This window comes from Tachyglossus aculeatus, chromosome 2, assembly GCF_015852505.1.
Source record: "Tachyglossus aculeatus isolate mTacAcu1 chromosome 2, mTacAcu1.pri, whole genome shotgun sequence".
NCBI lineage: Eukaryota > Metazoa > Chordata > Mammalia > Monotremata > Tachyglossidae > Tachyglossus > Tachyglossus aculeatus.
The window spans coordinates 89,186,207-89,200,521 of NC_052067.1; the positions used below are offsets into that span (position 1 = coordinate 89,186,207).

General features: G+C 43.2%; 1 protein-coding gene and 1 non-coding gene across 2 annotated transcripts in view; both read left to right on the plus strand.

Moving 5' to 3' along the window:
* PTPRK (protein tyrosine phosphatase receptor type K) overlaps positions 1-14,315 on the plus strand; it is a 703,591-nt gene that overhangs the window by 142,565 nt on the left and 546,711 nt on the right. The gene's annotated exons all lie outside the window — the stretch shown is intronic.
* LOC119923947 lies at positions 12,703-12,840 on the plus strand. The gene has a single exon (XR_005449009.1). It is a non-coding gene; the product is annotated as a small nucleolar RNA SNORA7 (small nucleolar RNA).

The following is a 14,315-nucleotide window of genomic DNA, read 5'->3' on the forward strand; positions in this document are numbered from 1 at the left end:
ATAAAAATATTTTTCTTCTAAAGTTTTGGAGTGGAACTTCACTCCCATGTCTGCACCTAGTATATTGCCCTGCAAACAATAAGGGCTCAATGAATATACTGTATGTCAGACTCAAGAGAGTTTTGAAAACAGGCTCTTTGCTTGATTTTAAGGGGTGGAAAAATAACTTTGATTAAACTACTGTTTGTAAGCATACTACATGTCAACTTAATTTAGGTTTAGCTAAAATGGGATTGGGAAACTTCATGCCAGATCTATTATTGTACGATCCTTTCTGTAGGTCTTTCATGAAGGTATAGTGAGGGAAAGATAGATTGTGGATGGCCCCCAGAAGGTGAAGAATGGAATTAGTGTAGATAGGAAGGAGGACAGAGAAGCCCAAGTGAGGGTCAGGGGTATATTGAGATCCACCAATTCCTTTTGCTGATTAGTCCACAGAGTTCATCATCTTGTTAAAGCTATACTTCATCCTCTCTTTTCTGGCACCCTTGATTCTGAGCCCCCTCTCCAATGTCTAAGTTCTTAAAGTCCCTCCATAATGCGAAGACCCAAATTGAATCTAGTACTCTATCAATGGCCCAATTAGGTTTGGCAGAGTGAAAGTTTATTTGTAATTCTCACATTCTTGTAAATTGAACCTCATATTGTCTTTGCTAATTCAATGAGGAAGAGCTGGAAAGCAGCATGCCCAGTGGAAAGAGCATAGGCCTATAAATCAGAGAGCATGAATTCTAATCCTGTCTCTGCCCCCTGTCAGCTGTGTGATTTAGAGCAACTTATTTAACTTCACTGTACCTCAGTTTTCTCATCTGTAAAATGAGAATTAAATACCTGTTCTCCCTCCTACCAGATTGTCACTTCCTTGAGAGCAGGGTTCATGTTTTGTTTTTATATATATATCCTATTCAACGCTTACTACGTGACAGGCACTGTTCTAAGTGCTAGAGAAGATTCAAGATAATCAAGTTGGACACAGGCCCTGTCCCACAAGGGGCTCACAGTCTTAATCACCATTTTACAGATGAAGTAACTGAGGCACAGAGAAGTTAAGTGACTTGCCCAAAGCCACACAGCAGACGAGTGGCGGGGCCGGGATTAGAACCCAGGTTCTTCCGACTTCCCCATGCTCTATCCATTAGGCCACACTGGTTCCCCATTTTATTGTATCATGCTATTGTGCAGTACTATCCCAAGCACTACAGTGCACACAGTAAGAGCTCAATAAATATCATTGATTGATTACTTAGATTGAGCATCATGTGAGAAAAAGACTGTCAATCTGCATATACTGTATCTACCACAGCCTTAAACAATACTATCAATTATCATCATCATTATGGTTATTATGGTCTTGGACCCATAACTGATGGTGACCAAGTCCTTTGTTTGGCTTGTATCATTATTTTGCTTTTTCCCTAAGTGAACTATCCTGCATATTTTCCTATGGAATTAATCTTTAGTACTAGCCATTTTTATAACAACAGATAGTGGGGAACATGGGTTACACTAGTTCAATATTGAATAAAAGACTCTCTAGTGTTTTACCTGAGAAATCTACAGGCTGCTAATAATCCTATGCAAATTTTGAAGGTTCAAGTGAGGTTTTATAGCATTTGATGGTGGCTTTACATCAGCTCTTTCCTTGTAAAATGATTTTTAAATTGATTCAGTTGGGTTGCAATTTAGTATATTTTGCTAGCGTTCAATAAAGAAGATCTAGTGGCAGTATAGCAATCCCACTGCTTCAAACTGCATCGAACCTCACATGACAGACTTGGAGAGGTTTATCAAAACCTACATTTGGTAAAAGGCAAGGTTGGGGACTAAAACAACTCAACTCCCCACAAATCTGAAATTAACAGCTATATACAATGTTTATGACTAGCTTTGCATTTTGTTCCAGCAATCTATGTTTCTCAGGGTGGACTCGTGCAAATTAATATGTAGCTATTGTTAATTGTTATTTAATTATACTTCATGCTTTGGGTTCAATTAGTTTTTGCTAGAAATTGAATATCCTCTTCATAATAAACTTTGGGGATTAGACAAATGCATTTTGTGTTACACTCTTCCATTTACTTTCACAAAGATGACAAATTCAAAAGAAATTAGCTTTAAATAATATCCCACCTGCAGTGCAATAATAGTCTTCTGTCTTGAGGGAAAAAAGTTATTTGGGTACTTGAATAAGCAAATATGTGGATGGAAATGGAATTACTGAAGAATGGGTGAATCTGACTGTCTGAAGTTTGACTAACCCTGATATAATTTTTTTATTCTAAGTCCATTGAGTTTGACATAACTCATTGCACTCTTGGCCCTCTTAACTTTTAAGTCCACCTGTATTTCAAAGGAAATTTAATTTGAATAAATGAAATAAAAAATGATCTGTGTCTAGCTAAATGGAAGTTTCTGTGCAAACAATGAAGAAACTCGAGAGATAACTGCGTGCTCAGTGTTTTCAGGCTCAGAAAGATAATTAGAGCCAGATTAGCTGCCCCAGAAAGAGGGAGTCTGAGTTGGAAAGGAATATAAGTTGAAATGTCACACAGCATGCTTGTAGAGAAGGCACGTGGGAAAATGTAAAGAATCTAGGGTATTTCTTTCCTTTGTTCTCTGGTGGCTTTGCTCCTTCCTTTGTCTCTGCTTCCATCCATCCATCCCGCTGGCCTTGCCATCATGGTTTTAATGTTACCTGGTGACATTAGGCTCAGAAAATTACTTTCATTTGCTACAGTTTAGGAGATTCTGACATTGAGATAATTAGGGAATGATTAAACCAGAGGAAGTCACAGATTCTTTTTGACCATATCGACACTGCCATTTCACTTCTTGGTCCAGTGGTTCATCCAGGAATCTGTTTTTGACAGTGGCATCATTCATTCATTCATTCATTCATTCATTCAATAATATTTATTGAGCACTTCCTGTGTGCAGAACTAAGCGCTTGGAAAGTACAAGAAAAAGCAGCGTGGCTCAGTGGAGAAAGCACGGGCTTGGGAGTCAGAGGTAATGCATTCAAATCCCAGCTCCGCCACTTGTCAGCTGTGACTTTGGTCAAGTCACTTAAGTTTTCTGTGCCTCAGTTACCTCATCTGTAAAATGGGGATTAATAATAATAATAATGGCATTTAAGTGCTTACTATGTGCAGAGCACTGTTCTAAGCACTGGGGGGGATACAAGGTGATCAACTTGTCCCACGTGGGCTCACAGTCTTAATCCCCATTTTACAGATGAGGTAACTGAGGCTGAGAGAAGTTAAGTGACTTGCCCAAGGTCACAAAGCAGACGTGGTGGAGCCAGGATTCGAACACATGACCTTTGACTCCAAAGCCCGTGCTCTTTCCATTGAGCCACGCTGCTTATCTAAAGACTGTGAGCCCCCTGTGGGACAACCTGATCACCTTGTATCCTCCCCAGCGCTTAGAACAGTGCTTTGCACATAGTAAGCACTAAACAAATGCCATTGTTATTATTATTATTACAATTTGGAAACAAATAGAAACAATCCCTACCCAACAACGGGCTCACAGTCTAGAAGGGGGAGACAGACAACAAAACAAAACAAAAAACTAAGTAGACAGCCATGAAGAGCATCAATGTAAATATATAAAATTATAGATATAGGCATCATTAATTGATTTATCGAGCACTTTGTACAAAGCAGTGTAGCAAGCACTTGAGAGAGTAAATACAGCAGAGTCAGTAGACAGGAGCCCTGGCTTTGGGGAATTTACAAGCTAGTGGACTGTAGATAGGAGACCTCCTCTTGAGTAACAGCTGTGAGGGAGGAAAAGGAGGAATGCTTAGGAGAGTAGTAAGGAGACAATAGAGATATTTTGGGAAGTTCAGGACTGAACTTTTTCTATTTTACCAACAAAGCAGTTGAAAAGCGGTAGCACAAAGGAATAGTGAATAGAAGAATATTGCAGTGAGATGAGTGAGAACCAAGTGGAAATCCACAAGTGATGCTTTATTTTCTCTTTAAATGTCCAGAAGATGATCTAGTAAGATTGAATCTAGTTTCTACCTTCCCTTTGAATATTGTGTCAATGTGTTAGCTAATCCAAAATACTAAACCTCCTCTTTTAGTCTCCTTACCTGTAAAATGGTAACAATTGAAGGAAAGTGGTCTAGTGGAAAGAGCACGGGCCTGGGAATCAGAGGACCTGGGTTCCAATCCTGGCTCTGCCACTTGTCTGCTGCCACTTGCCTGCTGTGTGACCTTGAGCTAATCACCCAGCTTCTCTGTGCCTCAGTTCCCTCATCTGCAAAATGGGCATTCAACACCTGTTTTCATTCCTACTTAGACTGTAAACCCCAAGTGGGACCTGATTCTCTTGTATGTGCCCGAGGGCTTAGTGCAGTGCTTGGCACAGTGCTTAACAAATACCACAATGAAAATGGTAATGAAGAAAGCTCCAGTCCTGAGTGGAGGAGCACAGTGAGGCTGAGGCAGAGGTGGGGAAGCCACCATGGCAAGAGTCTTAAATAATAGCAAAAATAATAATAATGATGGTATTTGTTAAGTGCTTTCTATGTGCAAAGCACTGTTCTAAGCACTGGGGAGGTTACAAGGTGATCAGGTTGTTCCACCGGGGGCTCACAGTTTTAATCCCCATTTTACAGATGAGGTAACTGAGGCACAGAGAAGTTAAGTGACTTGCCCAAAGTCACACAGCTGACAGTTGCGGAGCTGGAATTTGAACCCATGACCTCTTACTCCAAAGCCTGGGCTCTTTCCACTGAGCCATGCTGCTTCTCTAGCCGCTTCTCAAGCTGCTTCACACTTCTTAAAGGAACTATGTGGTGATTGCTCTCCTAGACATTCATCTTCATGGTTGGGAATGGACCATTCCAAATCCCTAGGTTCCTCCTCTATGGATTTTCCCCAATGGATCTTTTGCCCAAAATTCCATCAGAGTCCCCTTTTCACTTGTTCATGTTTTGACAGACAAACTGGTGTGATGATGATGTTTAGTAAACCCTTATTATGCTAAGCACTGAATAGATTCAAGTTAATCTTACTGGACCTAGTTCCTGTCATATATAGAGCTGTCAGTGAAAGAGGGTGGAGGACAGCAAGCATTTTATCTCTGTTTTACAGGTGAGGAAACTGAGGCATTAAAAGGTGAAATGGCTTGCCTCAAGTCCGACAGCAGATGGGTGTCGAAACCAGGACTAGAACTCAGGTCTTGTGACTCCCAGACGCATGCCTTTTCATTAAGCGACTCTGCCTCCCATTTTGTCTTTATTGAAATGTGTATTTCTTTAGAAAATGCCAGTTGTTCCAGCACCCTAGGTCTCAGAATTTGCTTTTCAACTTTATTTCTTTTTCTTCTTGACTCCTTAGAGGGCTAGAAGTTGAGGAATTCATTCATTCATTCATTCAATCGTATTGAGCGCTTACTGTGTGCAGAGCACTGTACTAAGCGCTTGGGAAGTACAAGTTGGCAACATATAGAGACGGTCCCTACCCAACAGCGGGCTCACAGTCTAGAAGGGGGAGACAGACAACAAAACAAAACATATTAACAAAATAAAATAAAAAGAATATGTAAGTATGTACAAGTAAAACAGAGTAATAAATCTGTACAAACATATATACAGGTGCTGTGGGGAGGGGAAGGAGGTAGGGCGGGGGGATGGGGAGGGAGAGAGGAAGGAGGGGGCTTAGTCTGGGAAGGCCTCCTGGAGGAGGTGAGCTCTCAGTAAGGCTTTGAAGGAAGAGAGGTATCTTGGCGGATGTGCTGAGGGAATCTATAGGGGATACTGATGGGACCAGGCTAGTTTGATTTTTCTTTTTAAAATTCTCTGAATGGTTTGCCACATGGAGGCATACCATCACAAAAGTGGAGTTTTCACTCCACTGACGGGTGCAAATAAATTGGCAATTTTTGAAATGATTTTTAAGGCAGTAGTTTTCTTCCAGAGCTCAGTTCTGTAGGATTAGAATGATTGATTTGATCTCTCTGGACTGTAAATAATGGCGGTATTTAAGCACTTACTATGTAAGACTAAGCTCCTTATCTTCCTTCCCAAACCCTGTCCTCTCCCTGACTTTCCTGTCACTGTAGATGGCACTACCATCCTTCCTGTCTCACAAGCCCACAATCTTAGTGTCATCCTTGACTCCTCTCTCTCATTCACCCCACACATCCAATCCATCACCAAAACCTGCTGGTCTCACTTCCACAACATTGCCAAGATCCGCTCTTTCCTCTCCATCCAAACCGCCACCTTGCTGGTTCAAACTCTCATCCTATCCCGACTGGATTACTGCACTAGCCTCCTTTCTGATCTCCCATCCTCCTGTCTCTCCCTGCTTCAGTCAAAACTTAACTCTGCTGCCTGGATTTTCTTTGTAAAGAAATGCTCTGGGCATGTCACTCCCCCCAAAAAAAATCTCCAGTGGTTGCCTGTCAACCTACGAATCAAGCAAAAACTCCTCACTCTGGGCTTCAAGGCTCTCCATCACCTCACCCTCTCCTACCTCACCTCCCTTCTCTCCTTCTACAGCCCAGCCCATGCACTCTGCTCCTCTGCCGCTCACCTCCTCACTGTGCCTCATTCTCACCTGTCCCACTGTCAACCCCTGGCCCATGTCCTCCCTCTGGCCTGGAATGCCCTCCCTCCACGCATCCGCCAAGCTAGCTCTCTTCCTCCCTTCAAAGCCCTACTGAGAGCTCACTTCCTCCAGGAGGCCTTCCCAGACTGAGCTCCACCTTTTTTCCTCTCCTCCTCCTCCCCTCCCCATCGCCCCCCTCCCTCCCTCTGCCCTACCCCTTCCCCTCCCCACAGCACTTGTATATATTTGTACATATTTATTACTCTATTTTATTTGTACATGTTTACTCTATTTTATTAATGATTTGTATATAGCTATAATTCTGTTGTTTCTGGTGGTATTGACACCTATCTACTTGTTTTATTTTGTTGTCTGTCTCCCCTTCTAGACTGTGAGCCCGTTGTTGGGTAGGGACCATCTCTATATGTTGCCGACTTGGGCTTCCCAAGTGCGTAGTACAGTGCTCTGCACACAATAAGTGCTCAATAAATATGATTGAATGAATGAATCAAGCACTCTACTTAGCATTGCAATAGGTTCAAATAATTGAATTATACTCAATACTTGCCCCACAGTCTGAGAGGGAGGAAGAGCTATTTTTTGCGGTATTTAAGGCACAGAGAGATTATGTGTCTTGCCCAAGGTCACTCACAGGGCAAGTGATGGATCCGGATTTAGAACCCAGGTCCTCTGACTCTTGGGCCCATTCTCTTTCCACTAGGCCAGGCTCCTTCGAAAGTGGAAGTTGCTACAGTGTCACAGAGTCTAAAGTGTGTGCCTTTTCACTTTGTATTCAGGAAACTTAGGCAATCTGCATGCTATCTCTGGTCTGACAAACCATCAAGAAGATGTGAGTTCTTCAACCAGCGACTCATAAGGGTAGCCTTGAAAATATCTATATAAAAATGTCCCAGCCCATTATTTTTTTTTCTACCAACTTCCCCTTCCCATCCCAAGTTGCAGTAAAATGAGTGAAATCAATATTCTCAGCAGGAATGAGTTACTGATCATCCTGGGCTAGGAAGTCTGCTGTTATTTTCATTAGTCATACCAGAATGCCCGGTTGGTATGCTGTTACAGTAATTCCCCATGTTTCCGACCCAAAGGTTCCTGAATGATTAAAGTGGCAAGATTTGACTAGGAAAGTCCCCTTTCTTGGGGCTTCCCACTGTCTCATCAGGTTGTGGAAAAAAATTCCACAAAATTCTACTGGGAGTTTTAGACCTGGGGTGAATAGTGGGTAGAGGTGAAGAGGAAGATAAGAAGGTGGACTGTTTTTGAACCTATCTTCCTCAAAGAATTCCCTATTTCTGGAAAAAAATAGAGCATACCTCTGTCTCCCTTCTGATCTAATTTTCAGACCCTGGGCCTGCTTAGGCCTGTGTCAGAAATAAGATTCAATAGTCCCCTGTACCCACACTGACACTTACCAGAAGGAAATGCTGGCTCTCAGGCTATTCATCATGTCTCAGGTGTGAGGCCAGATTTAACTAATTTGATGCAAATGTTTTACCTAAAAACACATTTTGATGAACTGCTTAACACCAGAAACACTTAAATTAGGTGGCTATCAACGATGATAGGGTGAATCTGTGTGATAGGGTGAATTATGAACGATGACACTGCCTCACCTCTGCCTTCTTATTCCCTCATTTGGTCAAATTGCCTATCTTTAACCGAATTGGGGCTGCCCTCTTGAGGGCAAAGAGAACAAATGCTGAGTGTGTTTGCAGCGAAGATAATGTTTAGTAAGTGCTTACTATATTATAAGCACTGTGCCAAGTGCTGGGTTAGACAGAAGATTTTCAGATCAGACAGTCCCTGCCACACAGGTTTGCAGTTTGAGGCAGGGCGGAAGAGATATTTTATCTTCATTTTACAGAGAAGGAGCATGTCCTAGTGAAAGCACAGTCCTGGGAGTCAGAGGACCCAAATTGTAATCCTGGAGGGTTGTAATCATTGAATGCCCCGGGGCAAGTAACTTCTCTGTGCCTCAGTTCCCTCATGTGCAAAATGGGGATCCAATACCTGTGCTCTCTCATTTAAAAATATAAGACTATCTTGTACCTACCCCAGTGCTTAGTACAGTGTTTGTTACATAGCAAACACTTAAAAGAAACCGTTATTATTATTGAGGTGATGATGATACAGGCTCATACAGGTTAAGTGACTTGACCGTGTTCAAGGAACATGCAGGTGGTGGAGACAAGACTAGAATCTGGGTTTCCTGACTGCCTGTCCCTTGTTCTTTTCCCAAGTCAGGTTGATTTCCTCTTCTCTCTTTCCTCCGTCCACTACACATCCTTATTTCCATGCCATAACCTCATCAGCTTTTAGACTGTGAGCCCACTATCGGGTAGGGACTGTCTCTATGTGATGCCAATTTGTACTTCCCAAGCGCTTAGTACAGTGCTCTGCACATAGTAAGCGCTCAATAAATACGATTGATTGATTGATTGATTGATCAGCTTGTTGGGGTCTCAGGATGGGAAAAGTGAATGGGAGCTGGGGAATGGTGGTGAGGGAAGAGGATTCTGTAGGTAAAAGAATGCCTGGGACAGTCACCCAGTTGCAAGAGAGACAGGAACTATGTCTACTTTGATTACTTTATATCTACACCAGCCCTTAGCAAATAGCAAGCACTTAGTAAATACGGTAATTAGGAAGGGGACTGAGTGTAATTTCACTATCACCGTTGTTGGCATAGATCCATCCTAGATCCATTCTTTCCTCTCTACTAAAGCAGGTGCCTCCCAAGTCCAATCTGGCCCCTGTCCTATAATCAGTCAGTGCTATTTATTGAGCACTTGTATGCAGAGCACTGTACTAAATGCTGCTATTCATGACATGCCTGGGGGATTTATGAGGGCGATTGTTCTGAGCCTTTACCTCTTCAGCTATGCTATCATTAGACAAACATTTCACCAGCCCATTGAAATTGTTTACCAGTAACCTCTCCCTCACTGAGTGACTCTGGGAAAAAAATAATTGAAATCAGCAATCTGTTGTCCCCTCCCAGCATTCATTCATTCAATCGTATTTATTGAGCACTTACTGTGTGCAGAGCACTGTACTAAGCGCTTGGGAAGTACAAGTTGGCAACATATAGAGACGGTCCCTACCAAACAACGGGCGCACAGTCTAGGTGACTAAGCATGCAGCTGTGGCCAGTTTTTTCTGGGGTTTTTCTGTGGTTGTAGTAGTGGGCAGTAAATACTAAGGGGTAATCCATTTCTCTTGGGCCAACACCCTTGGTTGTTATTTCTTCTCAGAATCCTGGTGTCCGAAAATGAGCCATGGCTCTGAAGGACAGCAATTAAGGCCATTTGTCTTCCAAATGAGTCAATGTGGGCTCCATCTGTGCTTTAAATTTATATCCTAAGGACGCTTAAACCATTAAAAAGGGTAATGGGAGGCCTGGAGGCAGGTGTTGCAAGGCAATAAGTCATTTTGGTGCTATGACAGTAGGATGGACTAAATGTTAAGAAAACTCTTATTTATCAGTTAGAAGTCAATGGTAAGTACCATTGCTTTTAAACAGAGTGATCAAGGCAGGAGTATATTAGGCAAAATGAAAGGTCAATGCTTTAAACATCTGAAGTTTTATAACTGCAAAGGTCATGGGTTATTGAGTGTTACATTATCAGCAATACCAGGTCTGTCCCTAAATCAATTAATGACATTTATTGAGCACTTGTGTGCAGAGCACTGAACCCAACACTTGTGCAAATGCATACAGTAATATGTGGTAGGCACATTCCCAACCCACAATGGGAGACATACATTAAAATAAATTACAGGTCTTTACTTGAGTGCTGTGGAGTTGAAGAAGGGGTGACTATCAAGTGCTTACAAATACCATCACTGTTATTATCAAAGAATTCCTATCCAAGTGCATAGGCAATATGGAAGGGTGAGGGAATTAAGGGAAACAGTTTCCCTGCTTCTATTAATCTATTTCTCTTGCCCCTGTCCTGGCTGTTCTGTCCTGTACTGTTCAGTTCAGTACAGCCGGACTGTCTCCCTTGAAGTCAGCTGTGCAGCTTTTTTCTCAAGGGCTTAGAGCAGTGTTCTTCACACAGTAAGCACTCAGTAAATGCCATTGATTTTCCTTGCCCAACTGCTCCCTGTCTTTGCCTCCCTCTTCTGTTCATTCTCATTCATTCAGTTGTATTTATTGAGTGCTTACTGTGAGCAAAACACTATACTAAGCACTTCTCCTGTGCCTAGCGATTCACTTTCTGGGACCCATTTCGAAGCCAATTAGAGCATTCACAGCAGTGACTCCAAGATAATGTCTCCTTCATGTATATACACAGGTGCTTTATTTCTTCCCATCTCCCATTCTGTTTCTCTCACTGTACATGCTATGCATATTTCATAGGTAAGTAAACAGAAAATGACACCCCCCCCGCCCACTTTTCTGAAAGTGGTTCTTTGTTGTCAACACTGACTATGTGTGCTTGATCAATACATACGAGACTGCTTCTTTCAATTATATTCAGCATGGTAGTATGAGGATGGAGACAATAAACCCATTGCATTCTACATTCAGTTCAAAACTCACCTTTTGAGACTCAAAAGTCTGTTTGAAACTCTACTTTGTCACTCGCTTCCTTTGAAAGGGGGTGGTCTCCAGCTGTTTGAAGATAACTATCAAGTACACTGGGGGAAGTGTTCTGTAAATTGTTTTTTAATATAGCAAGGAACTCATATTCACGGTGTTTCATCTTTCTATATTGGATTGAATGAGCTTTAAGTCTGAGTATTTAGCACTCTGACCTAATTAAAATTGATTGAAATTTATTGCCAGCTCTCTTTACCAATCAATCAATCAATCGTATTTATTGAGTGCTTACTGTGTGCAGAGCACTGTACTAAGCGCTTGGGAAGTACAAGTTGGCAACATATAGAGACAGTCCCTACCCAACAGTGGGCTCACAGTCTAGAAGGGGGGGAACAGAGAACAAAACCGAACATACTAACAAAATAAAATAAATAGAATAGATATGTACAAGTAAAATAAATAAATAGAGTAATAAATATGTACAAACATATACATATGAACAGGTGCTGTGTGGAAGGGAAGCAGGTAAGATGGGGGGATGGAGAAGGGGAAGAGGGGAAGAGGTAGGAAGGGGCTCAGTCTGGGAAGGCCTCCTGGAGGAGGTGAGCTCTCAGTAGGGCCTTGAAGGGAGGAAGAGAGCTAGCTTGGCGGATGGGCAGAGGGAGGGCATTCCAGGCCTGGGGGATGACGTGGGCCAGGGGTTGACGGCGGGACAGGCGAGAACGAGGCACGGTGAGGAGATTAGCGGCAGAGGAGCGGAGGGTGCGGGCTGGGCTGGAGAAGGAGAGAAGGGAGGTGAGGTAGGAGGGGGCGAGGTGATGGAGAGCCTTGAAGCCCAGGGTGAGGAGTTTCTGCCTGATGCTCAGATTGATTGGTAGCCACTGGAGATTTTTGAGGAGGGGAGTAACATGCCCGGAGCGTTTCTGGACAAAGACAATCCGGGCAGCAGTGACCTTCCCAGGACTTAGAATTACTCTATTTATTTATTTATTTTACTTGTACATATCTATTCTATTTATTTTATTTTGTTAGTATGTTTGGTTTTGTTCTCTGTCTCCCCCTTTTAGACTGTGAGCCCACTGTTGGGTAGGGACTGTCTCTATATGTTGCCAACTTGTACTTCCCAAGCGCTTAGTACAGTGCTCTGCACACAGTAAGTGCTCAATAAATACGATTGAATGAAAGTATGGATTGAAGTGGGAATTGTACTTCCCAAGCACTACGTACAGTGCATGGCGCACAGTAAATGCTCTTTAAATGTCATTGATTAACTGATCAGGAAGGATCTCATGTTCAACTTGTTTGTGGGGCATTTCTGTGGGACAAATTCCTTCTTAAGGAAAACTACTGGTCCAACGTGTGCTTACATGAGGTGGTGACAGGGGAATGGGAAGGGAAGAGACTGAGGAGAGGTGAGGTGTAGAGCAAGGTCCTAGCTCTGTCTCTCCTTTAGTTCCCTAATCCCACCCCCCTTCCCCACCCCCTCTGAATACAAACTGGCATACCGGTATTTCCACAAGAGTAAAATAACCCACTTTAATAATAATAACTATGGTACTTGCTAAGCCCCTCTCAGGGTTGCACCTGGAGAGTTTCCAGTACTCTACCAGTCTCAAGTATGGGAGGGAGAATCAAGCAGACACACACCCACTCCATTCCTAGCTCAGCCTGTGGCTAGCAAGTGGAAGGCAATCTGCTGCAAGTCAAAACTCACCTGTGCTGGGCAGCAGTGGCATGGGCACGAATCCAGGGTGGAGACTCAAGTTGACTGTGCGGAAGGAGGTAATGGTAAACCACTTCTGTGTTTTTGCCAAGAAAACTCTATGGATCCACTACCGGAACGATTGCAGATAGAGGTGGGATGTTCTGGGAGAGATGTATCCATGGCATTCCTATGGGTCGGAGGCGATTCAATGGCATAAGACAAGACTTGTTAAGCGCTTACTATGTGCCAAGCACCATTCTAAGCACTGTGGGAGGATACAAGTTGATCAGGTTGGACCCAGTTCCTGTCCCACGTGGGGCTCATATTCTTAATCCCCATTTTTCAGATGAGGTAACTGAGGCACAGGTAAATTAAGTGATTTACCCAAGGTCACACAGCAGACGTGTGGCAGAGCCGGGATTAGAACCCAGGTCCTTCTGACTCCCACTTCACTCACTACTTTCTCATAATTTGCCTTTCTTCTTCTGACTGCATGTCCTTACTGTTCTACACAATAGAACTGGTGGATCCCAGTTGCCGTATGTGGTCTGTGAGCTCCTTGGCCTCTTCTCCGGAGACCAGGAGTCCCTCTGTCTCTCTCCCTCTCTCTAGCTTCCTGCCTTTCCTACTCCTGCAGATACCACTGAGAAAGATTTTTGTCATCTTCAGCATCTGGCCACTTGCAGCAGCTATGTTGCTTCTCAACCTACCTATTCTGCTATTTAAGCAGTAACTTAGTCATACCCACTTCTTCCCCCCACTCTGTATATACTATTCCAGCATCTCTCTCCCCTGCCACTTTTTAAGCTCCTAGAGAGCAGGAATTGTGCCTGCTAATTCTATTTTATTGTCCTAAGTGTAACCACACAGTGCTCGCCACACAGTAAGTCTTGTCTTAAGCCATGTAGTCATCTCCGACCCATAGCGACACAAAGGAACATCTCTCCCAGAACACCCCACCTCCATCTGCCATCATTTTGGTAGTGTATACCTAGAGTTTTCTTGGTAAAAATACAGAAGCGGCCTACCATTGCCTCCTTCTGTGCAGTAAACTTGAGTCTCTGCCCTCGACTCTCTCCCATGCCACCGTTGCCCAGCACAGGTGAGTTTTGACTTGGAGCAGGTTGTCTTCCACTCACTAGCCACTACCCAAGCTAGGAATGGAATTGATATGCTTCTGTTTGACTCTCCCTCCTGTAGTCGAGACTGGTATGGTGCTGAAAACTCTCCAGGTGTGACTCTCTGAGAGGGGTATACAGTAAGTAGACACCCACTAAATATGTCTGATTGGACCCAGTTCCCAGGAATTTTCATTATTGGGGGCTGTGGCTAGGGAGGCACCATATACAAGAGAAAGGACACAGAGGAGAAAAGCTTGCATCGTGCCCCTGGATCAGAGGCATTCAGACCACAAGGGATAAGGCCAGTTAGAGCCTTCAGTAGTCCATTTTCCACCCATGGGGCTCTAGTTTGA